Here is a 24,193-nt window from a genome sequence, read left to right on the forward strand (position 1 = left end):
CCCAACTTACAGGGAAAGAACTCATTGCCTGCCCACTGCCTGCCAGCATCAGACCTCTGACTGCAAATCCAACAGGACAATACAGAGTTGGCAGGACCCTTCTCAGGAGTGAGGAGCGGGTGCAAGAACTCCCAGGTCACTGCTTTATTCAGATGGCCTAAGGAATTGGAGTGAGTGGAAGTACACAGAGTCTTGGATCTTCTTCGATTAATGAAAGCTTCGATCCATAGGTTTTTCAATACTATTCTCATTCATTTTGCTTACAAAAGATGCAAATTATCACTAATCTGTAATCACATTTCCTTGTATATGCAAAAAACATTCTGTTTGCTGTATACGTGAAATTAAGTTTACTTTTTTGAAACACATGTAGAAAAAGAACAAAGCTATAATCAAACTAGTCTGTGTCACTCTTTACATAAAATATTGATGGTTCAACACTTAAGGAAGTCTAGAAATAAAATATTGAAGTGACTATATGGCAAGACTCTTTTTAAATTTATTTACACATTTATTCAATAAACATTGCTTGAGCACAGGGACTACATAAAAAAGTAAGTCATATTTGCCACTCTCCTGTTGATGTAGGGATTCAAACACCCAAACAAATATGACGGGAAGTGGGTTATTATTATAAGAGCTGGAACAGAATGCTAAGATAAGTGATAGAAGTCCCAGTGTGGTGTAGAGAAACACACCCGTACCCTAGCTCTAGCAAAATACCTGTATTCCAGCTGCTTTTCTGCACTGGCCTTGCTGTGTGATCATTTAACCATAGGAACTGGCTCTTCTCATCTGGTACCAGCCGACAGGACTGTTGAAAGGATGGAATGAGATCATTGTAAAAGTACATTTTGGCTGGGTGCAGTGGCTCACACCTGTAATCCCAGCACTTTGTGGGGCCGAGGTGGGTGGATCACGAGGTCAAGAGATCAAGACCATCCTGGTCAACATGGTGAAACCCCATCTCTACTAAAAATACAAAAAATTAGCTGGGCATGGTGGTGTGTGCCCGTAATCCCAGCTACTCAGGAGGCTGAGGCAGGAGAATTGCCTGAACCCAGGAGGTGGAGGTTGCAGTGAGCAGAGATTGCGCCATTGCACTCCAGCCTGGGTAACAAGAGTGAAACTCTGTCTCTAAATAAATAAATAAATAAATAAATAAAGTACATTTTACAGCACTGATCAAGTGCTGTTAGGATTATTCAACTAAATGCGCAATTGAATAGTAGGTGTTAGGACATAGGGGTTAAGGGCATATGCACTAAATTTGGAAGGCCTGAGTTCAAATTTGGACTTTACTACGTGGTGGTTATGCTACCTTGGGATGTAACAAGTTATATAAATTCCATTAGCCTCTACTTGCTCACATGTAACATAAAGACGATGATAATAGAACCTATGTCCTAAAATCGTTTTTTAAGAAATCGTGCCTGGGAAATAATAGGTGTTCAATAAAAGATAGTTATTTCTACCTTCACCATGTCCACTGTCCCTTGCTCAAGCTACACTGGCAATGGTATCTCCAACCTGACCCAAATAACCCTAATGTGACTAAGATCAATGTCTCTCTCTCTCTCTCTCTCTCTCTCTCTCTCTCTCTCTCTCTCTGTGTGTGTGCGTGTGTGTGCGTGTGTGTGTATGTGTTGGATGTGTAAAACCTTGAGAAAATAGTAAAATACAAACATAAAAACTAAGCTAAGTAAATTCATTATAATATTAATTACAAAATACTTATGTAGTTCTCCTGGTTTCAAAAAATTGCTAACACAATTTAATCAAATAAATGAAAATAAAATTAACATTTTATCACAGGGTCAAATTATAAGGATGCAGGGTTTCTTGGTGGGGGGAGGGTAAAAAATGTTCCAGAGTTACTGATGACTTCACAAATTTGTAAATATACTAAACATCACTGAACTGTATTATAGGGTGAATTTTATAAAATGTGAATTATATCTCAATAAAAAGATGTAATAAATTTTAAAAGCATACTTCAATAAAAAAATAAATCTCAAGAAAACTAACTAAACATTTATCAGCTTTACTATGCAGTAATTATATATTTAGTACAGGAAAAAAATATAAAACAAGAATATTCCAAATTTCATCTCAACTGATAGAGGTTGAGGAGTATTTGTATGCAACATGGCAAAACTCTAACAGTGCTATTGGGCAGGTGAAAGAGAAGCAATTCATTCTCCTGTTTATCGCCGGCAATATTTGCACTGTTTCCTTTTGGCTGGGTTCCTGAATATACTTGGCAACTCATGCACCATTGTGGGATTGAGATGAGTGTGTAACTGATTAAGAACTAGAGGAGAAACTGTATACAAACTTACCACACTCAAATAAATCAGATCATGCTGTGACAATATCTAAGCCAAACTTGAACAGGCAAATATGTAAGTCCCTAAGAACATTAAAAGCATTTATAAAAATCAAGTGTCTGTGGAAAATTATTTTCCAAAACATGGTTCAGTAGAACTGAGGACTGCAATACTGAGAGAGTTTCTTCAAGTTCCTTGGGAGTTCTATTGGTAAAACATCTAGATTTTATCTACGGCAACACTACGTATGGGCAGTACTCACCCTCATTTAGTGCTTTTGGTCTACAAAGATAAGCATATCCGGAAACAGGGCTAGATTGGGAAAGCAAAGAGAACATTTACTGAACACTTCCAGCTATGAGGCACTATTCTAAACAGTGTACACTCTCTTTTGCACACAATCCTGAAAAACGCCTCAGTGGTTGATACTATTCTGGCCATTCTTATTTGACAGACAAGAAAACACAGGTGCAGATATTAAATAATTTGCCTACACCAAACCATTAGTGAGTGACAGAATGAGTTTTTGAACCTAAGCAAAGCAGCTCTCCCAATCCGTGATCCTAGCTACTAGGCTAATACCACTTCTACACATTTATTTGGCACATCCAAAGTGCTCTGCAAGGAGTTCTGCATTTACATGACCAGAAAAGCCTCTTTGTGAAGGAAGCCTTTTGAGACAGGCACTGCTTGAAAAGAGACAAAAAAGACTACAACAGGTGGAGATGCTGAGGCTCGAACAGGAGTCAGCCCACAGGAAAGAGCATTTGAAGCAAGGGGGTCATCAGAGGGAGAAACACATGGCCATGTTCACAGCAAGTCCATCAGCCCCACTGCAGTATGTGATGTGTAAAGGAAAAAGAAGGGAGTGATGTGTGGCAAGAAAATATAGACAAACACCATGCATGGAGGCCTCGAATGCTAGCTCTGAGCTTAATGCAAAGAGTGACAATAATATGGAAGGCAAACTGAACTCCATAAATATGCCTGTTGCTCCTGACCAGCCTGTGCTCTCATATTATGGAAATCAAGTGCTAAAGCAACTCGGTCCTTCCCAGGCAATACTGTATTTATGTAGACAGTTTTCTTGAACCTTCTAAGTTGAGTCTTCTATTTCTCTTCAGAACATTGTTCGATTTTAATTCAGCCTCTCTTTCCTTAATTGTGCCTCTTCGGTATTTCTATTCTGTACCGTATGTTGTAATGAGGCACAGTGAGAATGGCAGATGAGGATTTGCTGTGGTCTGAATTCTAATCTTGACATTTTGCTGAAGGATTCCATTCATTCATTAATTTAACACAAGTTTGACTAACTTCACTATGCCCAGATCTGTAATAGATGAAGAATAAAGCTTTAATAAATTATGCTCCAGAAAAGTTAAGTCTGTTAAGAAACACAACCAATACCAAAATATAAATTCCAGCCAGGCGTGGTGGCTCATGCCTGTAATCCCAGCACTTTGGGAGGCCAACAAGGGTAGATCACAAGGTCAGGAGATTGAGACCATCCTGGCCAAAATGGGGAAACCACATCTCTACTAAAATACAAAAAAAATAGCCATGCATGGTGGCACGTGCCTGTAGTTCCATCTACTCAGGAGGCTGAGGCAGGGGAATTGCTTGAACCCAGGAGGCAGAAGTTGCAGTGAACTGAGATTGCAACATTGCACTCTAGCCTGGCGACAGAAGATTTCATCTCAAAAAAAAAAAAAAAAAAAAAAAAAAACCTATATAATATGCTAATTACACAAGAATAACAGGAAGTTCAAGTAGGGAGTTAGACCAGGAAGCTCTCACAAAGATCGGACTTTTATGCTGGCCTACGTAAATGCAGATGTGTAAGGAAAGCACTTTTAACAAAGGAGACGGAGAGCAAAGGCACGGACGAGGGCTCGCACACAGCCCATTCTGGGGACTACAAATTATACACATATGTTGATACCTTAGAATTGAGAGGAATGTCCAAGAGGAAAAGTTCCTTCGATTATTCTCTGATTCTCTCCCTGCACTCATTTCTTCTCAAATACTCTCTCCCAAATAAGAATGGAAATGGAAAACAGGAAAAAAAATAAATAAATACTTAGCTACCTCTGCTGATCTGGCATCTCAGTTTGCTTTTGATTATTTCAGGAGCATGTCTGTTGCTCTGAGCAGTTATCAACCTCTGTGAGTGTCTATAATACATGTTCAATGGAAATAATGGCAGGACTGGTTTCTCTTCCAGGATCGTGGGGATGCTGATGCTTCATTTGTCTGGCCCATTTAGATTGTGTGATGATAAATGGTAATAATGTTTCATTATATGTTAATTTCCATCTTTCATCTGAGAACTCACAGCATATTACAAACATTATTCTTCGCAACCTCTCTGTGAAGTAGGGAGGTGAGTAATATCATCACCCCTGTTTGAAAGCTGTAGAAACTGAGTCATAAAGAGGTCACAAAGAGTTGTTCAAGGTCATGTGTCTTAAGAACGGAGTAGAACCTGAAACAAGTGCAATATTTCTGCCTTGTCATCATTGCCAATAAGCTGGCTCAAGCTTTCTCTGAGTCCTCATTACACAAATCTGGTATCTGTAAAGTACCTGAGACCTTAAGTTATAGAACTTTATCTAAACTCAAGGCTTTACTGTTATTATTAATTATCCTAATCTGCCCAAAATATAGTCTGTGGTAGCAAGCAAAGATGTGATATCCCAAAGAGGAATTACCTGCCTCAAGGTGGTGGTGTAAAGTCTAATTGAATTAATTAATGTTTGTAAAACATTTAGCAACCCTTAGATTAAAGGGTCTAATACAAATATCCAGGGCCTCCCTCTTAATTATAGAAGAAAAGAGCAGGCTGATGCTGTCTCTGCTTCTCAGAGGACTTGCTCTCAAACACCCCCGTTCAACACCAGGTCTGCTCTCCTCCCAGTGGCTTGGGGTGGCCTGTTGCTTCACTTTCAGAAGAGCCTTCTTTGCTTTCTGTTATTTCCAAAAATAAGAAACTGAAAGCTCCTCTCTGGAGGTAAGGCAGCTCCCCTTCTGTGAGGCTTACCTCAGTTGACAGCTGTTATAACAACTCCAGGTCATTAAAGACAACCTATAAAACAAAAGCCAAAAGAGTCAGTCCCCAGGCAGAAACTTCATACCAGTGTACTTAATTTTGAGAACTTTTAACCTAAAAATTTGAGTATACAAAACAATACAAGGTAGGGTGCAATTATTAACAATCAGAGACTGTTAGAACTAGACAGGGCCTTAGAATTACTAAATTCCCCTCATCTTTTCTCAGGTGAGAAAAATGTTACTGGATGACCAGGTAATAATTTGTTCAAGATCACAATCTGTGAAAGCTAAAACTCTCAAGTCTTACATATGATATACTTCACACAACATCATATTGCTACTCACTTTTTTTTTTTTTTTGAGACAGGGTCTCGCTCTGTCACGCAGCTGGAGTGCAGTGGTGCAATCATGGCTCACTGCAGCCTCAACCTCACAGGCCCAAGGGATCCTGCCACCTCAGCCTCTCAAGTAGTTGGTACTACAGGCAAGAGCCACCGTGCCCAGCTAATTTTTGGTTTTGTTTCCTGTAAAGACAAAAAACATGTTGCTCAGGCTGGTCTTGAACCCTGAGGACAAGCCATCCACCCACATCCGCCTCCCAAAGTGCTGGTTTACAGGTGTGAGCCACCATGCCCGGCTGCTACTCACTTTGCGTAAAGAGATCAGAATAGGATACTCTAAACCAGTCTCTCCGGAATATTTAAGAGGACCTCATTTGTAAAGTATTGATTTAAATAGAACTTTTCCAAAACCCATCAACTGTGTAAAGCCATGGACATGTCACTGAATTGTAGAACATATCCCATTACTTAGGCAAGATCCAGAGGGCTTAGGACATAGCATGGGGCCCACCAACTAGGGTGAAAATCTGTGTTTGACGATATTGCAGGTGCTTGCAAAGCTGACGATATTGCAGGTGCTTGCAAAGAAAATTCAATCTATCAGGCAATTGCAGCTCACAGCAATTTTTGCTTACAGCTCAGAGGAGCAGTTGGCCAAGGGGGAAGGAGAGAAAGGCCATAAGTCAGAGCAGAAATGCTTCCAATAAGCAGTTAGAATCCAGCGATGGGCAGGTAATACTTGGAAATCCAGACAGGAAGCTGGCTCCATGAAGTCTGTCCTCTAGAGGCTAAGCTCCAATCAGAAACCTCAGGCCTGAGGCAGTGTTCCAATTCCGGGTGGGAGCCTGGCATGGGAAAGGCCTCTTTACTCCTAGGAAAAATCTGGGCCTCAAGGCAGGCTGCCAGGCAGGAACTTGGGAACAGTAGTACCCACAGGGGACCTTAGGCTTGGGAACGAGGCAAGAGCCCAATTAACAGAATCAGGGCACTGCCTCTGGGCAGACTGGCCAGGAGTATGGCTGGGTGATGAGCTGCAGAGAGCAAGGCTGGGCTGGATTCAGTGCCCTTGCCATGGGCCTGGGATGACCCAGAAACTGGGCTGAGCCCCCTGGGGAAAATCAAGAACAGGTTCCTGCTGGGGATGAAGAAAGGGGAAAGGCTGGGGCTCCCTGGGCCTGTGTTTGCCTTTCTTCCAAAAGTCCACTTCAGGATTACATATGCTGATTACATCTTTCATCAGCAAGTAAGATGCTCCACAGAAGGGCGGAGACTCTCAAGTGGATCAATCAATGATATTCTGAGAGGGGGGGTGAAACTGAAATGAATAATAAAAGAAGTTCAGAGCCCTTATTTGTGTGTTGTACATGCCCTAAGCAAACTAATAATGAGAAATGTTATTTCCTAATGGAAAAAAGAAAGTAATAAAATAGAATGAATGCACCTCCTAGTACTCAGACCCTCTCCCTGTTAGTGTAGCATGAAAGGGATCTCTGAGGTTTTCTAGATCTCCCGCAATCCAGCAGCCCTGCCGAAGCACTTCAGATAAGCCATCCCAATAAAACTGTGCTTGCCACGCAAACGTAACTTTAAAATAAGCCCCCCAGCTTCCAATCTAACCTCTGTCCCTATGGAAGTCTCTGGGGGTTGTCACTGTCTTTCCACATCCCTCTTTTGCACACCCCTGTGAAACACACAACCGGACTACCCGTGTCTACCACAGGAATATTACTGTACTTCTCCCTTCACGGGAAATGGAGTCCAATCTTCTCCTTTCGTCCAGCCTTTCTCTGGCACCAGGATACTTTGCTGCTGGCTGGCTGCATGCTTTGTTGGTTGCTCTGTTTGTTCATATCTCATCGACCCTAGAAGATGTGGCATAGAATAGCAGTTCCTTACCAGTGCTGTGTGGCAGTCACCCTGGAAACTCTCCTAGACCCCACCCACATGCTTGGGTCCCGACCCAGACCTACCAAATCTGAATCCCTGGGGTGGGAGCCAAAAAACAAAAAAAACCAAACTACATTTTGATGAGTATCAGTTATGCTGTACTTATACTACTTTAAAAATAAAAAGGAAAATAAAAGAATAAAGTAGATCAATTGTCATAGCAAGATGTCCATGATACATAAACTACAAGTTGTTACAGAACACTATTATTGCATGATTAATGGATTGTATTACTAAATGCATTCATCAGGCATTTTTATGAAAATGGAAAATATCTGTGTGTGTAATGTAATATACAGGTGGATATTTAAACAAAAGAATTCATGGACTTGGGATTTTATCCACTGTTCCCTGTTCTCCTCTGTCATTCACATCCCAAGCCCTAGGCAAAGTGAAACCAATTTCAGATATGGAATCATACTGGTTATATTATGGCTCTATCATTTGACAGCCATAAAAAATTTGGCAAGTTGCTAAATTACCCTAAGCTTCAATTATTTTCATCTTTGAAATGAGATGTAATACCATTACTCCATTATATGGTATTGTTGTAAGGACAAATAAGATTGTATACATGCCCAGTCTCATGTTAGACAAATTATAAGAAAGATTTTTTAGGGAAAAATTAGTCTTACAAATTAAACAGTACTTGAGAATTTTTTTCTTTCCAAAAAAATTAGAAAATGGAAAAAAACACAATTGAACAGTTTTATATTAATCTTTCTTACTTTAGAACAGGAAAGCTTATACCTGTTTTACTGAAGGGTTGCTTGAAGAGGGTCAGCCCATCAGCACAAGAGCATTCAGAGAAGGACTGGCTAACTCTGAGACCTCAGTAGCTTGATCTACCTGCCAAAATGAGAGAAAATGAGAGCCAGAAACTCGGGGCCCCAATTCTCCCCTCCTAGGCCTAGTATCTGTATATTAAACTACTCCTTCCAATGTTAAGAACTCCACACAGAGACCGGGCACAGTGGCTCGCATCTGTAATTCCAGCACTTTGGGAGGCCGAGGTGGGCGGATCACCTGAAGTCAGGAGTTCACAGACCAGCCTGACCAATGTGGAGAAACCCAGTCTCTACTAAAAATACAAAAAATTAGCCTGGTGTGGTGGCACATGCGTGTAATCCTAGCTACTGGGGAGGCTGAGGCAGGAGAATTGCCTGAACCTAAGAGGCAAAGGTTGTGTGGTAAGCTGAGATCATGCCATTGCACTCCAGCCCGGCCAACAGGAGCAAAACTCTATCTCAAAAAACAAACAAACAAACAAACAAACAACAACAAAAAACTCCACAGAAACCAAAGTACTCCAAAATAACAATAACTGTTTGCCTAACAGTAAATGATCACCACACATTGATTTCTTCCTAAGCACTTTAGCCAGTTCAGGTGGCTCATGCCTATAATCCTGGCTACTCAGAAGGCTGGGCTGGGAGGATTGTTTGAGCTTGGAAGGTCAAGGCTGCAGTGAGCTGTGATTGTGTAATTGCATCACTGCATTCGAGCTTGGGCAATAGAGTAAGATACTGTCTCAAAAAAAAAAGTTTGTTGGCCAAGCGCGGTGGCCCATACCTATAATCCCAGCACTTTGGGAGGCTGAGGTGGGTGGCTCACCTGAGGGCAGGGGTTCCAGACTAGCCTGACTAACATGGAGAAACTTTGTCTCGACTAAAAATACAAAATTAGCCAGGCATGGTGGCACATGCCTGTAATCCCAGCTACTCGAGAGGCTGAGGCAGGAGAATCACTTGAACCCAGGAGGGGGAGACTGCAGTAAGCCGAGACTGCGCCATTGCACTCCAGCCTGGGCAACAAGAGCAAAACTCAGTCTCAAAAAAAAAAAAAAAAAGTTTGCCTTATAAACCACAGAATATATGCCTAAAATGTTTTCTTATTTTTTAAGATTATTTATAGACTATTTATTGTTAGGGAAAATATTTTATTTCTTAATTATTTATCATCTGAACAAGGTATGACATGCTAGCATCAACGAGCACTGGAAGGAAGCAGATTTACAGCAGCCTCTGGCAATCTCACTGTCTAACTTGGGGCAAACCCTACTGTTCAAACAAGAGAAAATGAGAGCCAAAAAATTACCTTCTAATACTTCTAAGTTAGTATTAGAAGTTGAACAGTACTTGAGAAATTTTTTCTTCCCTAAAATAGTATAAAATGGAGAAAAACACAATTAAACAGTTTTATATTAATTTTTCTTCTTAGAATAAGAAAGATCATGCCTGGTTCATGGGAGGACTTCTCGAAGAGTATCAGACTATCCAAACAAGAGCATTCAGAGAAGGCCTGTCTAACCCAGAGACTTTGCCACCCTGGTCTACCTGCCTAGTTGGGCCTTGCTAGAAGCACTGTGGCTGCCACCTGCAGGCCTCCTTCCAGCCTACATGCCTTGTGGCAAAAGTTGCATGGCATTTGGCAGACTGGAAAATCATGCAAATATTCACGATCTTACCAAAATCCCTAAATAAGGGTGAACAAGCTGTTTAGAGAAATTCAACTATTCCTATGAAATGCACTTGCAGAAACTTTTGAAAGCATTTATCTCAAGGAACAGGAGATTTAGGAAGTACAGGTTGGTCATCATCAAGTATCTGACTATTTATCACCTAAGATGGGATTGAAGCTAATCCAGTGATTTCAGGCTAAGAACTAGGATTAACGGGTGGAAACTGCTGCTTCGTAGTTAAGAGTAAGGGCTGCGGTCATCTTGACTGTCGTGATAGTTTCACAGATAACAGCACAACCTATTTTATACTTTGTATATGTACAGTTTATTTTATTTCAACTTCAATAAAGTAGAAAAGAATATGAGCTATAATGTCAGATACTTTGGGTTCTAATTATTGCTTAGACACTTACTATCAGTGTGATCTAGAACAGGGATCTCCAACCCCTGGGCCAGGTATTGCAAGAGGTGAGCAGCAAGTAAGCCAGCAAAGATTTGTCTGTATTTACAGCCACTCCCCACCACTCACATTACCCGCTGAGCTCCACCACCTGTCAGAGCAGTGGCAGCATTAGATTCTCATAGGAGTGCAAACCCTACTGTGAACTGTGCATGTGAGGAATCTAGATTGCATGCTTCTTGAGACTCTAATGCCTGATGATCTGTCACTGACTCCTATCACTCCCAGATGGCACCGTCTAGATGCAGGTAAACAAGCTCAGGGCCCCCACTGATTCTACATTACGCTGAGTTGTATAATTGTTTCATTATATATTACAATGTAATAATAATAGAAATAAAGTGCACAATAAATGTAACGAGCTTGAATCAACCTGAAACCACCCCCGCCCCCACCCCGCACAGTCCATGGAAAATTTGTCTTCCATGAAACTGCTTCCTTGTGCCAAAAGGGTTGAGGACTGCTGATCTAGAATAAATTCTTTTTTTTTTTTTTTTTTTTTTGAGACGGAGTTTCGCTCTTGTTACACAGGCTGGAGTGCAATGGCGCGATCTCGGCTCACCGCAACCTCCGCCTCCTGGGTTCAGGCAATTCTCCTGCCTCAGCCTCCTGAGTAGCTGGGATTATAGGCACACGCCACCATGCCCAGCTAATTTTTTGTATTTTTAGTAGAGACGGGGTTTCACCATGTTGATCAGGTTGGTCTCGATCTCTCGACCTCGTGATCCACCCGCCTCGGCCTCCCAAAGTGCTGGGATTACAGGCTTGAGCCACCGCGCCCGGCCTTAGAATAAATTCTTTAACCTCTAATAGATTTCTTGGAGTCAATTAGGTGAGATAATGCATACTCCATGCTTTATCTGACCTAATCAATGTGTGGTAATCATTTATTGTTAGGCAAGCAGTTACTGTTATTTTGGGGTACTTTTTCTGTGGAGTTTTTTCTTATGTTTTGAGATGGAGTTTCACTCTTGTTGCCCAGGCTGGAGTGCAATGGTACAATCTCAGCTGACCACAACCTCCGCCTCCCATGTTCAAGCAATTCTCCTGCCTCAGCCTCCTGAGTAATTGGGATTACAGGCACATGCCACCATGCCCGGATAATTTTGTATTTTTAGTAGAGATGGGGTTTCTCCATGTTGGTCAGGCTGGTCTCGAACTCCTGACCTCAGGTGATCCGCCCACCTTGGCCTCCCAGGGTGCTGGAATTACAGGCATGAGCCACTGTACCCAACCTCTGTGGAGTGCTTAGCATTAGAAGGAGTAGTGTAATACAAGAATACTGGGCCTAGGAGAGCAGAATTGGGGCCCTGAGTTTCTGGATCCTTTGAAAGGACATCAAGGAGCACTGGAAGGAGAGAGATTCATAACCAACCTCTGGCAACCTCACTGTCTAACTTGGGGCAAACCCTGCTGCTCAATTAAGAGAAAATGAGAGCCAGATAATTTTGGCATTGAAAAGAACTTTTGAGTTTGGCTGGTCTTACTTCCACCCAGTGGTCTCAGTCTGGCCATGAGATATTCCTGCTTTCCTCATCTCCCGGCTCGGCTCGCAGTTCCCCTGCAGAGAGCTCCTTCCCCCGCCAGCGCTCTGTTGGCATCTGACAGCAGGGTGGGGTGGGGGTGGGGGCTGCATATCAAACACTATTAAGTGGTTAAGTATTTAAAAACAGGAGGTGAGAAATACATTCATTTCCTGTTTCTTGCTGTCTCACTATGTGATGTTGAACAAGTCATTCCACGGCTCTGAGCCTCAGTTGACTAATCTGTATAATGGAACTGATCATTGTCCTATTCTTGTGATATTGTAAAGCGCTTATTTCTGCTCAGCACAGAGTTAAGTGCTCCGTTAACGCCAGGTCATGAGACTCTGTGAGCATCACGAGAGGCACTAAGTAAAACTACTAAACATGAAATGGAATGCCCAAGTCCATAACTCATGAGCCTGTCCAGCTGCTGAAAAGAGAAAGCCAAAGGACTTTCTTCCGCTCTAGATAATTCAGATACACTTTAGACAATGTTCTCCAGGGGTAAAGTACCTGCCTTTGTTCTCCTAATCTACTCCTTTTGCTACTACCCTAAATTCCACTTTCACTTATTGAATTTTTTGTGGGGGAGGATGGAGTTTCCTTCCTTACCCAGGCTGGAGTGCAATGGTGCAATCTCGGCTCACTGCACTCACTGCAACCTCCATCTCCCAGGTTCAAGTGATTCTCCTGCCTCAGCTTCCCGAGTAGCTGGGATTACAGGAATGCACCACCATGCCTGGCTAATTTTGTATTTTTAGTAAAGACAGGGTTTCTCCATGTTGGTCAGGCTGGTCTTGAACTCCCAACCTCAGGTGATCCGCCTGCCTCAGCTTCCCAAAGTGCTGGGATTACAGGCAGGAGCCACCAGGCCCAGCCTCACTTATTGAATTTAATACCTCAGTAATTATTCTTAATTTTGTATGTCTAGTTTTTTTTTTTTTTTTTTGCTTTTATCTTTTTAGCCCATATGATAGAACAGATGGTCTTCAGCTTATACCTTCTCCAGATCTGAACATTTCAAGTGTCTGGGCGGCAGCTGGCCTGCCTCCTTACTCAACGTACCAGCGACCTATTAGCCCAATATTCTGCCCTCAATAATCTGTGGCTGCTCCTGGGTATGCAGCCTGGAACCTTCTTTGCTGGGGCCTCTCAACCCCTGGAACACGTTAGGCATCATAAGAGGCTGGCACCCCTTTCCTTCTATCCCTAAAACATCACACACGTTCACAAACACAAACTCGCACACACACTATGGGAGCATGAGCCCTGGTCACACATCCATTAGAACCAGTGGTAGCAGCTGCCTCACCATTCCTTTCTGTTACATCCCTCACCCCTTTCACTTACTTTTTGGAAGGTCTGTTGCTAATATTTTCAGTCCTTTTAATCAAGGTGCTGTCTCTGACCCCCAGATATTATTCAAGAGGTCTAATGTTGTGGTTAACAATATTTTCAATTACTACTAACAAATTTGATGGCATATACATGCTAAAAATGAAAAGAAGTGTTCTGGAAGATTATTTGTTAAGATTTATCAATGAGAATATACGTGTAATAATGATACCTAGCATGAATGTTTGCCATGTACCAAACACTATTGCTAACTCATCTTATTTTCCTATCTTTATAAAACAGGTACTTTTGTTATTACCACTTTATTTCACTTTTAGAATTCTCTTAAGTGAATCATCCCACATTTATTCAAATTGTATGTATATAAAAATTTATCACGGCATTGTTCAAATTGAATTACATCCACATAATAGAATATTTGCAACGATTAAATATCAGAATTTTCAGGAATGTCTAATATTTTGAAAATAATTCGATATTAAATGAAAAACAAGATATGCACATTTTTATATACAACATGAGCCCAATATTATCCATGGATGCATAAACCAAAAAAGAAAACAAAGGGAGAGAAAGATAACAACAAAATCCTGACAGTGAATATCTCTGAGAGGGAGATTTTTTTACTTTATTCACTTGTCTCTGCCATCCAATTTTCCACAATAAGCAAGGTTTAATGTTATGAACAAAAAACGTAAATGTAGTAAATATACATCTTGCTATAGCATAATTTAGTTAAGTTCCACTTAATTTCTGTTAGAGCCCAAGTCTCCTGAGTGTCCTCAGGAGCTTCATAATCTGTCTGATGCAGTCCATGAGATACACTTTCATATTACTTCCAAAGAAGAGAACCCAGAAATGTAAGAAAGTTTAAATTTACTCCAATTATACAGAAAATATCCAAATAAAGCAAGCTACGGTCACTTGGTGGCAGGAAATGAATCCTCATTAAGGACCCACGAAACTTCCTGCATTTAGCTACCATGTGTTAGGTTTTCTGTTTTCCACCAGGATGTTTTCTTCTTCCAGGACTTTTTATCTCAGTGATATTCCTGGTTTCTTTCCTCCCCACCAGCCCCTGTCTCTCCCAAATCTCATTGGCTCTGTTTAAAGCCTAGTTCTGTTTAAAACCTGCCTGAAGGCACCTCTAAACAGACTCCCTTTCATCTGACCTGTGAGCCGGAATAGAGCTGCCTTTGGTAAAACAGGGCCACCTGAAGCACCCTACTTTCTTTTAACTACCAAAAAACTGACAAACAGTTGATTCGGGGGTGGTGGGGGGGGGAAGGGGGCAATCCTGTTCTTTCTCTAGGGAAAAAAAAATGGAACTAAATACAAAATCTTTCATCTAATTGCAGTAAAAAAATAAACACTTCTCTTTCACTTTAGCCATTCTTCCTAGGCATATTGAAAGGAGCATGGATTTGTAGTCTTCCCAGATCTGGACTTAAGGGTCAGGCTCTGCAATGAGCTAGGAGAGCATGTGCAAGGCCGTGAAGGTTGTTTATCTACAAAACAGAATTACTAACTTTAAGGATTGTTGAAAGAATAAAAGTTGTACATAAATGATAACAGAAGTATGCACAAACCTAGCATCCAGATCTTTGTTTCAAATGCCATTCTCCAATTAAAAAAAAAAAAAAAAAAAAAAAAAAAGCTCCTTGGAAAAATGGCTGAATCCAGGACTAGAGACACAAATACATATGTTGAGCCTTTTGCATTGCCAGAAAATACAAAAGTACTTTAAAAAAATTAATGAGGATGGGCCAAATGGATACAAAGAGAAACTGAAGGAGCTCCTAACGGCGAAAGTTGAAATCAATTGAGCAACAAAATAATATTAGTATTGTTTTATAATCCAAAGTATAAAATGAATATTTGTGAACCCACACTGATATAAAAAGTTATAGAATAAATAAACAAATGAGTGAGAAGAGATAAATCTCTCATGCAGAAGAATTCAAACATATGTAGATACTGCATGCTCACTAAATGCAGGCTATTCAAAGTGATTTCCTTCTGCAGAGTACAGTATAAAAAAGAAAAATTTGTGGTGGGGAAATTTGACTGACACTATGCCAGCCAGCCAGGTGATCAAGGTCAACATCAACAGTGGCAAGTCACGCTGAGAGTATGCTATCCTTAATAGAATGGGATAGGGATAGGAGCGGTATTTTGCCTCTGTGCACTTCCTTCCAAAAGCCCAGAATTCTAGTCTAATCATGAGAAAAATGTCAGACAAATCCCAATAAAGGGACATGCTACAAAATACCAGTCGAATGGTCCTTAAAATTAACAAGGTCATCAAAAACAAAAGAAGTCTGAGAAACTGTCACAGCCAAGAACCACCTAAGGAGGCATGACAACTAAATGCAATATTGTGTCCTGGGTGAGATCCTGGACAGGATGAAAAGCATTAGGTTAAAACTAAGGAATTTTGAATAAATGATGAACTCTAGTTAATAACAACATAGCAGTATTGGGTTTTTGTTTTTTGTTTTAGTTTTGAGAGAGGGTCTCGCTCTGTCACCCAGGCAACCACAGCTCACTGCATCCTCAACCTCCAGGCTCAAGCAGTCTCCCATCACTGCCTCCTAAGTAACTGGAACTACAGATGCACACCACCACACCGGGCGAATTTTTTTTAAAAAAAATTTTCGGCTGGATCTTGCTATGTTTCCAAGCTCATCTTGAACTCCTGAGCTCAAGCAATCCTCCCACCTCTGGCTCCCAAAGTGCTGGGATTACAGATATGAACCACTTCACCCAGCCAGTATTGGCTACTTAATTGTGATAAATATACCATACTAATGTCAGATATTAACAATGAGGGCAACTGGATGTGGGGTATATGAGAACTCTTTATGCTATCATCACAATTTTTCAATAAACCTAAAACTATTCCAAAATAGAGAGTTTATTTTTTAAAATTACACATACAAATATGCTTTGTTAGCAGGGCATAGTGGTTCATGCCTGTAATCCCAGCACGTTGGGAGGCTGAGGCAGGAGGATCACTTGAGCCCAGGAGTTCAAGACCAGCCTGGGCAACAAGGCAAGACCTTATCTTTACAAAAATAAAAATAAAAATTAGCCAGGCATGGTGGCACATACCTGTAATCCTAGCTACTCAGGAGGCTGAGTTGAGAGGACAGCCCTGAGCCCAAGAGGTCAAGGTTGCAGTGAGCTGTGATTGTGTAATTGCACCACCGCACTTGAGCCTGGACAATAGATCGGGACTCTGTCTCAAAAAAAAAAAGTTTGCTTTGTAAACCACAGAATATATGCCTAAATTGTTGTTTTCTTATTTTTTAAAGATTATTTATAGATTATTTCTTGTTAGGAAAAGTATTTTATTTCTTAATTATTTATCATTAGAACAATGTATGACATGCTAATTATAAATAATATACTAACAAAATCTCAAGGTATTTTTACTGCATTTTTTTAACTTTTATCCTTGACAAATGGGAAGGGGAAACTATCAGGGTGATAGTGAACAGACTGGAAGGATAATACCACCAAAGTCTTTACCTTTATCTTCTCACACAATTAAACTCAGCCTCTTAGCATATCTCATTCTTTTTTTTTTTTTTGAGACGGAGTTTGCTCTTGTTACCCAGGCTGGAGTGCAATGGCACGATATCGGCTCACCGCAACCTCCGCCTCCTGGGTTCAGGCAATTCTCCTGCCTCAGCCTCCTGTGTAGCTAGGATTACAGGCACGTGCCACCATGCCCAGCTAATTTTTTGTATTTTTAGTAGAGACGGGGTTTCACCAAGTTGACCAGGATGGTCTCGATCTCTTGACCTCGTGATCCACCCGCTTCGGCCTCCCAAAGTGCTGGGATTACAGGCTTCAGCCACCGCGCCCGGCTGCATATCTCATTCTTGAGTGAAGCAGGGAGGCAGTGGCACAGTAGTGAAATTCACAGGCTTTGAATTCTCACGGACCAGAGCTTGTATCCTGGTTCTGTACCACATACCACTTGCATGGTCAGGGGAAATTATTTATCTCTACAAGCTTCAGGCTCTTCATATGGGGCCAAAGGGTAATAATATCTCCCCTCAGGATGGTTGCCAATATTAAATGAGATGATGTATATACAATGCTTTGGCAAAATGGTAGCTATTATTATTATTATTAAAGGGGTGTAAAATTTGGCTAGACATAGTTATAAAAGCAAAGAGGAAAATAAATATCCTGACGGGCACGGTGGCTCATCCTTGCAATCCCAGAACTTTGGCAGGCTGAGGCAGGTGGATCACCTGTGGTCAAGAGTTCAAGACTAGCCTGGCCAACATGGTGAAAACCTGTCTCTACTAAAAATACAAAAATTAACTGAGCATGGTGGTGCGTGCCTGTGATCCCAGCTACTCGGGAGTCTGAGGCAAGAGAATCGCTTGAACCCGGAAGATGGAGGTTGCAGCTTCAATGAGCTGAGATTGTGCCACTGCACTCCAGCCTGGGCAACAAAAGCAAGACCTCGTTTCAAAAAAAAAGATAAATATCCATGAGTTCAAAGAGTGATATGAATAAACAATAAATAAATGGGGAGAATAGATAAATCTGTACAGAATTCCAGATAATTTATGCACATAGGACTCCTCAAAAAGGACTACGTAACTCCCCACTCCTTAACGTTTTGGCTGCTGCTAGTGACTTCCTCCCACAGTGTACAGTACGGGGGAGCTGCGAGGGAAGTAACTTTACAGTGGAGAAACCTACCAAACATTGCTCAGTCAAGGTGATGAAGGTAAATATTAAAATTGACAAGTCATGCTGATAACATAATGTAATAAGTATGAACTTTACCTCTTTTAGTCTTCCTCCCAAAAACCTACAACTCCTGTCTAAACATGAGAAAAACATCAGACAAACCCAAATTGAGGGGCATTCTATAAAACACCTAACATCCCTCAAAGCTGGCAAGGTCAGCACAAGCAAGGAAAATCTGAGGACACGGCACAGTCTAGAGGAACCTAAGGAGACACAACCTAATGTGGTATCTTGAATGGAATCCTGGCACATAAAAAAGGACATTAGGTCTGTGAAATAGCAGAGGACATTAGGCAAAACTAAGGAAATCTGATTTATGGACTTTAGACTAGCACATCAATAATACTAGCACATCAATACTAGCTTACTTGTTGTAATAAATGCACCATACTAATGTAAGATGTTAATGAAATAGGAAGTCACCCAGGGAGGTAGATGGCTTGGGCCCAGGAGTTCAAGACCAGCCTCAGCAACACAGCAAAACCCCACCTCTACAAAAAATACAAAATAATAATAGCTAGGTGGCACACGCCTGTGTTCCCAGCTACTCAGGAGGCTAAAATGGGAGGATTGCTTGCGCCCCAAAAACGGAGGTTGCAATAAGCCAAGATCACGCCACTGCACTCCAATCTAGGGGACAGAGTAAGACTCTGTCTAAAAAAAAAGTAGGGGAAACTTACAGTGTTTGGGATATATGGAAACTCTCTATTCTATCTTCATAATTTTTCTTTAAGCCTAAAACTATAGAAAAACAAAAAGTTCATTTTTTAAATGAGTGGGAATAGAATGTTTGTTACAGTAATTGGGAACTACCTATTTTAAATTTAAAGCAACCTTGTCTTTGTTTATTAATTTGTTAAAATAATTGAAGACTCCATGATAGCAACGTGAGGATTTCGATCTAGATTGATGGTGTAAACTAGCTTAGGTTTTAAAAGCAAACAGAACATCCTTGGTTTAGTAGGGCACCTCTGCCCCCTAGTGTCTTAACATTCAATCTGCATTTAGTAGCAAAGGACAGCCTGCATGCTTTGTTTGATGTTTCAAGGCCTGGACAAGAATCGAAATATTCTCAGAGCCTCTGATCTACTAGGATCATACTCCAGTTTGTTCATATATGCAGAACCTTTGCACCGCTGAGTGGTCCCTGAAGAAATTGGTACATGCAAGTGAGGGCAGGAGGGCAGTTTGATATGTGAATAGAAAACCTTAAAAATGTGTATAAGGGCCGGGTGCAGTGGCTCACTCCTGTAATCCCAGCACTTTGTGAGGCTGAGGCGGGCAGGTCACTTGAGATCAGGAGTTCAAGGCCAGCCTGGCCAACATGGGGTAACCCTGTCTCTACTAAAAACACAAAAATTAGCGGAGTGCGGTGGCTCACACCTGTAATCCCAGCTACTTGGGAGGGTGAGTCAGGAGAATCACTTGAACCTGGGAGGCAGAGGTTGCAGTAAGCCACGATTGTGCCACTGGACTCCAGCCTCGGCAACAGAGTGAGACTCTGTCAAAAAACAAACAACAACAAAAAGCCTATATCTCAAGCCTGAATCTGATTCTGTAATGGGACAAAACGTGTGTGTGTTGAAGGGGAATGTGGGTGCGGAAGGGAGCGGTTGATGAGTATGAAGAGGGTAATTTGCATGCAGGAGTAATGTGATTAATTTGTAGCCAGTGAGCAGACTGTGGTAAAATAAAGATGACCACACATCCCCTTGAATGTGGAAGCCTCTGTGATTACTTTGACCAGTAGAATATGGTACAAGTGATAGTTAAGGCTCAGATCTTTTTTTTTTTTTTTTTTTTTTTGAGACGGAGTTTTCGCTCTTGCTACCCAGGCTGGAGTGCAATGGCGCGATCTCGGCTCACCGCAACCTCCGCCTCCTGGGTTCAGGCAATTCTCCTGCCTCAGCCTCCTGAGTAGCTGGGATTACAGGCATGCACCACGATGCCCAGCTAATTTTTTGTATTTTTAGTAGAGACGGGGTTTCACCGTGTTGACCAGGATGGTCTCGATCTCCTGACCTCGTGATCCACCCGCCTCAGCCTCCCAAAGTGCTGGGATTACAGGCTTGAGCCACGCGCCCGGCTAAGGCTCAGATCTTAAGAGACCGGCAGCTTCCACTGCCTGTCACTTGGAATACTTTCTCTAGGCATCCACTATGTCAAAAGAGAACTAGTCTGAGAATACTCTGCTGTGGGAAAGTGCAAGCTAACCATGTGGATATGCCATTTGAAGAATATAACAAAATGGTTGTTGCTTTAAATCACTAAGCTTTGGGTAGTTTTTCACGCAGCAATAGATAATTGGAAGTTTCCTCCCTATAAAAGGGGTTAATACTATTCTTGTGCTATATAAGAGGAGCTATAGTGAGAACTGCAGCAATATTAAACTTTAACTACCGTCATAGAAGTTTCTAGAATTACTATGGAGGAGGGGCTTTTCTGTATAGGAAAATACTTTGAAAAGCCCATTAGGAGTAGAAGATGAGACTAGGGGATGAGTTGACAAAGAAATAAAAGATATAACCAAGCCACTTGAATTTGAATTGGACAATAATCTGGACGTAGGAAAGAGCAGAGAATACAAAAGAAAGTAGAAATAAGGGAAGAGAAATGGAAGAGAGGCAAGAAACGTGGCCAAAGAACAGAGATCAAGTTTCAGAAATAACTGAAAGACTTTTTTAAAACACAGGCATCTAACAAATTTCATGTTGATTGTATATCCATGTGGAAAATCTATTTCTCCAAAATTTCCATAAAAATTTGCTACCAGTATAAATAGCTTTTGTGACATTTGTGTTTTGTTTTTAAGTTTAGGTGGAAATTTTTTTAAGTATCTGAGTTCTACTCATAGGTTGACTTGGTAGAGAAGGATAACAGATGCCATTTCCTAAACTGAATTATTGAGACATAGTGATTTTCAACCAGAAGATATTTTGCCCCCAAGAAATACTTGGTAATTTCCTAAGGGATGGTCTTGACTGGAACAGGGACTAGGACGGGGCAGGGAAGAAAGGCAGCCATTGGCACCAAGTGGGCAGAAACCAGGTATGCTGTCAAAAATCCTGCAGTGCACAGGCTAGCCATCCACAAGAAAGAATTTTCCAGCCTAAAATGTCAATAGCACCAAGATTGAGGAATCTTGATCTAGAGGAAGCCAAAGATCTGAATCAAAGGTGTCCATGAGAATCTAAGCCTCCTGCAGAATTTACAGAAATCTTGAAGAAGACTATTAGACTTTCTACAATCCATGGAATGTGGTTTGAATCATTCTTATGTAAATTATCGGGAAGAGGGTAATTCTAATTAACCTCTGGGTTACAGCATCAAATAAGGAAAGCAAATCAGTTAAAGTTCTTAATTGCAAGTAACAGAAACTAACGCTGGGGAAATTGAGCAGAAAAGGAATATATTAGGTAATAGTGGGCAGCTCGTAGAATCTCTGGAAAGGCTGAAGAACCTGGCCGGGAGACTAAGCAAAACAACAAATAAAAAACAACTTATACAAGCATCTGATAGAATGGTCTGTGAAGATATCAGTACCTCTGCTACCGGCACAAACACTGCTGGAGTAAAGGAAGATGAATGTTCTAGCAATCAAGATAGAATGGATGCTTCAAAATAAAGGAAGGGGAAAGAAGCAGGACCTCAAAATTTCACTTTGAAAACACATAAATATCTTTCAGCCTTAATATGACAAAGTGAAAATTCAGCCACGTGAGCCCAAAACCTCAGGATCATTGTTGACTCTCTAATAGTAACCCAAGTCAAAATACACCTGGATAAATACAATGCCTTCCTACCTGTTCTTCTGGTTTTAGTCTTCCACCTATAACCAACACTACATCCACTGATAGAGTAACCTACTATTTGGATTATGGTGATTCCCTGCAAAGAAATTATGCATACATGAGCTTTCAAACCAAACCAAACATCATTTGATATCATTCAAAGCACTCTGTGATCTGTTCTGGATCTACATTGCAGTGTTCTCTCCCACTGCAAATGATTTGCTTATTGAGCCCTAAGTATACTAGGCAAATGGTTTTCCTTCTTCTGCACGTTTGTTCTCACCATTCTCTCTTCTGAGATGCCTTTTTCTCCTCTTCTTTATCTAAATCTCACATTCGTCCTTTAAACTCCAGCTCAAAACTTACAGAACACCTAACAATCCCACCAACCTACTTTGTGATCTTGAGAAAATAAACACATTTCTCTGAACATATAAAAGTGCAAAATGGAACATTCTATTTTGTATTTGTTTTGTATTATACAATGTATACAATTAACATTGTATTTGTATTACATTTTGCTGAAAACTTTTTATCAGGATGTCACATTGTCTAGTTTGTTCTCTAGTGGGACTGGAAGCTCTAAACCTGAGGTACCTGGAGGGCGAGTGCACGAGCACAGTAATGCCGATGACGTCTTTGCTGAAGAAGTAGGACTCAAAAGCCCACCCTTTATCAAATAGATCTCTGCGTTGCAATCTAACATAGAGAAGACTGTATCTCATGATAACCTTTTCTTCCAATGCTTTTGAAACAGCGAGGCTTTATTAACACCTCCATGAAACAGTCCTGAAAATGAAAAACACTTTAATCTCTTTCATTCTCTCTGAATAGAGAATATATTTTAATGGAGCAAATTCTCAAGTATCAGACTGCAAACTCAAATGCATAATAAATATTGCATTTCTTAGAGCCGGCACGGTGGCTCACACATGTAATCCCAGCACTTTGGGAAACCAAAGCGGGTGGATCACTCAAGGTCAGGAGTTCGAGAACCATCCTTGCCAACATGGTGAAACTCTGTCTCTACTAAAAATGCAAAAAGTCACCTGACGTGATGGTGTGTGCCTGTAATCCCAGCTACTTGGAAGGCTGAGGCAGGAGCATCTCTTAAACCCAGGAGGCAGAGGTTGCAGTGAGCCAAGATCATGCCATTGCGCTCTAGCCTGGGCAACAGAGCAACACTCCATCTCAAAAATACACACACACACACACACACACACACATATATATATACATATTTATATATATGAGTTAAAGTTAAGTCTATTTAAAGAAATGCTATAACATTTCTTTAAATATATATGTAATATATATATTTATATGTGTGTATATTTATATGTGTGTATGTGTGTGTGTGTATATATATATATATGTAATATATATATGTATATTCCTATCCTTACTATAGATAGTGCTTTTGATGGCAGAATTAGGCAGTCTAAACAACACTCCATGTTTTACACTATTGTTCCCAGTTTTACTTGTGGTTACGTTGGCCATGTGACTAGGTTCTGGTCAACAGGATGTGGGAAGAAATGAAGTAAGTCATTTCTATGTTAGCCCTTACAAACCATCTCAGACAATCCTCCGTGCTCTCCAAAGTGACCTTGGAAGCCACATGTTTCAGATGGTATAGCTGGGAACAACCTGGGTCTCTGAGTCTCCTGCCTTTGCAAGAGCTCCCAACGCACGTCAGACTGCCATGTGACAAGAAATAACCCTGTATTATGATTAAGTCCCTGAGATTTGGGGGTTTGTTTGCTCAAGCAGCATATCCCATTCTATCTCAACTGATGCAATCATTGAATGTGCACTATGTGTCAAGCACTACTCTAAGTGCCCATACATCAACTAATTTTATAATGAGATACACATATTAGCAAACATCATGGTAACAGAATGATACAGAAGGACATGCCTAAAATGGTCATTGAACCCTAAATTTACCACACATATCCTTCCAGTATTTCTTCCTCATTCTCTCTGCTTTTTTAAATCTCACCCTAAATTTCACTTCAGATAAGGAACAAAATGGCAAACTGGGTATGTTAAAGGAAACAAAGGGAGAAGTAGCTCTAGTGTGTTTATTTTATATAAATGTGTGAATCCAATCTACTTACTAAGAGCATCTTGAGAGCTGTGGATTCC

At 40.9% G+C, this 24,193-nt stretch overlaps 1 protein-coding gene across 23 annotated transcripts in view; it reads right to left on the reverse strand.

Moving 5' to 3' along the window:
* ATP13A4 (ATPase 13A4) overlaps positions 1-24,193 on the reverse strand; it is a 178,098-nt gene that overhangs the window by 142,755 nt on the left and 11,150 nt on the right. For 13 of the 23 annotated variants that reach the window (XR_012518869.1, XM_074404722.1, XM_074404719.1 and 10 more), the window contains 5 exons: positions 8,420-8,518; positions 7,340-7,584; positions 5,727-5,905; positions 2,593-5,415; positions 724-814 (listed from right to left, as the gene is read on the reverse strand). The gene's annotated coding sequence lies outside the window, so the exon portion shown is untranslated. The remainder of the gene's footprint in view (positions 1-723; positions 815-2,592; positions 5,416-5,726; positions 5,906-7,339; positions 7,585-8,419; positions 8,519-24,193) is intronic. The other 10 variants (XM_074404723.1, XM_074404718.1, XM_074404724.1 and 7 more) reach the window with 9 other exon arrangements.

This window comes from Saimiri boliviensis, chromosome 8, assembly GCF_048565385.1.
Source record: "Saimiri boliviensis isolate mSaiBol1 chromosome 8, mSaiBol1.pri, whole genome shotgun sequence".
Lineage (NCBI taxonomy): Eukaryota > Metazoa > Chordata > Mammalia > Primates > Cebidae > Saimiri > Saimiri boliviensis.